Genomic DNA, 3968 nt, shown 5'->3' on the forward strand with positions numbered 1-3968 from the left:
TAGTCTTTTAAAGTGGGATGGTTTACATATAAACAAATAAATTTAATGAAAGTTCAACTGTATACACATATTTTGACAGTGATATACAGAAATCATGTATATGAAAAGAATATGAATTGGGTACAACCCAATGCAAAATTCTTCTTTTTTTTTTTTACACTGTACATATGACCACATATCAGGGGATCTAACCTGTAAGAGCTGCCAAGATGATTCATCCAGTTTAGTAGCGTTCTTGTAATATTTGGTGGTTTCCCTGTTCCGACCTTTAAGAGACATGATAACCTATTCTGTGAGGTATTCTGCTTTCCCCTGTATCTTTTTTTGCAGCTTGCTTGCCATCATAAAAGTCTTTTTCTAACAAACGTTTTTCCACACTGAATTTTTTTTGGCCTAGATATAATTAAAAAAACAAGTTAATCTATTATATCTAAGTAAAAAAAATAAAAATTCTTCAATAGAAAATTTTTTCTTCACCTAAATTTGTTAGGTAAAAAATATCCACATAAACAGGAAATCTATAAATTTTTCAACAATGAAAAAGAACTAAAAATTTATTCATTCTATTCTTTTTTAGTTTTTAAAACAATGTTCACTTTTTCCTTTTATTTACTTCAATTCTTAAAAACAACTGAGCCATATGAACAAAGAGAGATCGTTTTTTTGGCTCACTTCTATCCATTTCACTGTACGATCTCTTAGGCCAGACTTCATCATATTTTACCTTGGGGGACGTCAAACAGTTTTTATCTTAAAGGCCTAATATTGTGGAGTCTCAAAAGGGAACTCTGACAAAAAATGAGGAAATATTTATATTTCGAAGACGAAATTTCATGAACAGGTCACTGACGATCCAATGAAAGATAAAATTGGACACCAATCAAATATAATTTTAAAAAAATACCTTGTGCTGCATCAAAACTGGTCCCTTCTTGTTCTAAGAACACTTCTTTTTTCCACAAGGGGCCCAGTAAATCAGGGAGCAACAAAAAGGAGATTCAGATTTTTCCTGGTTTTCTTTGTAAGAACTGCGTTTTTCAAGCTTTGTTTTTTCCAAAGAAGCATCATAATTTTGGAGACCTAAAAAAATGTTTTTTAAAAGATTTAGAAGCTAAATCATAAAACCCGTTAAAACTACATAAATATATGCTTTAAAACATTATTTTCTACTTTAAAAATAAAAAAGCAAACATTTTTTGTATTTAATTTAAACTTTGGGGTTTTTATATACAAAATTCTGTAATGATAATAGTCATAAAACTAAATAAATAATTTATGACACCTCTTTTTAACACACATCAAACAGCTGACGTTTTTTATTTTTTCTCTTTCTACAAAGGAAATTCCACCCCGCCTTTTAATGAGAGCCCAGCAAATCTTTAGATTTAGTTTCAAAATTTCGGTCAACATATTTCGGCCTTGTCTACTTTTCCAGAGAGCAGAAAAACATGGCAGCATAATACAAAAACGAAAGGTAAAAACTAAAAGTAATTTAAAAGGGCCCCTAATTTTTAGTAACTACACCCCAAACCCTCATTTTACACAACTTCCAAAAAAAATTAAAAGATACAATCAATAAGTTAATCCCCCCCTTACGTTTCTGGGGCCCTTTTTTTTTCTTTCTTTTAGCCTTGCATCCAACATAGTAAAGCTTTTTGCAACAACTGGCAGTGTCGTGAGCATGATCAATGCAAGGGGTGTTCCCAGATGACATCGGGCATTTGGGGGAGGTGTACAACAAAAATTAATATATGTGTCTTGTGTTTATGCCATTATAAAAGGAGAACTTCTACAAATGAACAAAATATTCTATTACAAGAAATAATGAAAAATTATTCAAACTCCCAACCAGAACAGCATTACATAAGTTCTTCGCATTCCTCATTTCACTATAAACTATACTTAGATTTATTTCACAATTTGATTAGGTATTGCTATACTCTATATGAATATAGTTCTTGTTAAATTTGAAAAACTTTTGGCTTTATTTAGATTGGATTGAATAAAATAAGGTCTTTAATTTAAATCTAATTTTCAAAACACCCACCTGCAATGGTTGCAACTGTCTAATTGCTTCTTGGGGTCGGGCCCTTTGAAAAAGGTGCGACACTCCCAGAGTAGAAGCGTTTACACGGATCATTCCCAAACTTTTTGTTGCCGCCACAGATTCATTTTGCATTGCTTGATAATACGGGCTCTCTTCCATAGTAGTGGATCTTGCCCTGGAATGTCATGTTTATGTGTTACCCATGGGGAAGTTTCCTATGTAATATTTACCCAAACATAAAACTTATCAAAAATCTTCCACCAAAAATCTCTCTAAAATCAACTACGGAACTTTAAAACGCAAATATCTAAGTTGAAAGCATGAATACTGAAAATACATTTTCGTTAAACATCTTCATTTCCTGTATTCACATCACATAGCATATGGTAACCCTAATAAGTAATACAAGCCATGCAGCCATCATGGAAAACATTCATCCAAATAAAAACAAAACCATAAAACTGAATTAATGCAAACAAATACTTCGTACAAATGACTTTTCCTCCAGTTCCCCAACATATATTTCCTTACCTTAAATATAGCGTCAGCTTCACTCATCTTGTCTCTTCAGCGAACAGGCTTTGATATAAGTATACCGTACATAAAAATTTTAGCTAGCCCACTAAATGACACCAAAAAGGCGATTTAATAGACGACTTGACTTTCCTGCCGCCGAGTGTCAAGTTCATACTTCGTCGTCTGTTTATTTACTTCTGGAATGTGGACCTTCATTTTGGTTCTTTTCTACGTGGACGTACAAGAATATTATGTTATATTATAAAATTCTATCCTTTTATTTGTTTATAATTATTTAGCTAACTATTTTTTTTAATTGATATTTCTTTTTAAGGTATTTGAGGAATGTCTGGCAAATTTGTTTACGGTTTTGTAAAACTTTCTTTATTTTTACTTGATTAAATAGACAAAGGGTAAATTAACGAATATATCATAAAATTATATCTGAAAGAAACACTACATTCTATATACAAAAAAGAAATTTAGTCACAGTGTTTGCCCTCACGATCCTCGAGACTGTAACAGGATCGGGAGAAAACACGTGCGTGCGAAAAGGGCATATTTTTTTCATAAACGATAAATTCATTGACAAAGGGGTTTTTTTTAACGCGCTTATATGTTAAAGTTTATCATTTTCTTCTACGGACGACAACAGAGTAACTGTACAAGATTGCTGTAATGAGAGTGTTGTGTAAGTTTTTTCTTGATGTAATAATATTTATTTTCAAAACAGTAAGGAATTTATGTATACTGAATTAAGATATTTTTAAATTTCATAGGATCCACATTTGGGAAGTGTCGATTAAGTTAATTTTTATTTCTGTGAGTGAAATGTACTATTATTGTGAAACGCTTGACGCTCCTTTAAATTTCTTGCATATTGCTTCTGTAAATTGCTCTTTTAAGTATTTTTAGGCCTTGGAGTCCAAAAAAAAAAACAATAGTAGGATAAAAAACATATATGTACAATAAAACCTGTGCGACTTCAAGGGACTCTGCTACCCTCTGCACTGGGCCCATGGGGGTTGATATTTAGGTCCCATGGGAGATCGTAATTAATGTGCCGTTATATCCAGTGGAAAGGTATTTAACGAGATAGGAGTTGATGAAAGTTATTGAATTTTTTTTATCATATTACAGGAAGCCCAAAAATCCACGTGCAAAGCGTGCCCTGGTGAAGAAGAGAGAGCCAAAGATCTAGAAAATACAAAACAGTGTTTGTTTCTCCCAGGGGAAAAAGACCGGAGAGTTTATGGGGGAAGTTTTTAAAAAGATATTGTAAGTAGTTTTTTTGTTACTCTTCATTTTTTTCTATCACCATTATTGTTTCTTTATTTAACTGATTTATTGTTAGCATTCCATTTAGTGTATGCTAGACCATAGCCACAGGAACTGAATTGAAGTC

At 32.2% G+C, this 3968-nt stretch overlaps 1 pseudogene; it reads left to right on the forward strand.

The window, feature by feature from the left end:
• Positions 1-3241: 3241 nt before the first annotated feature.
• The window catches only part of LOC119589405, a 3017-nt pseudogene continuing 2290 nt past the window's right edge, over positions 3242-3968 (forward strand).

Source organism: Penaeus monodon, chromosome 25, assembly GCF_015228065.2.
Source record: "Penaeus monodon isolate SGIC_2016 chromosome 25, NSTDA_Pmon_1, whole genome shotgun sequence".
In the NCBI taxonomy this organism is placed as follows: domain Eukaryota; kingdom Metazoa; phylum Arthropoda; class Malacostraca; order Decapoda; family Penaeidae; genus Penaeus; species Penaeus monodon.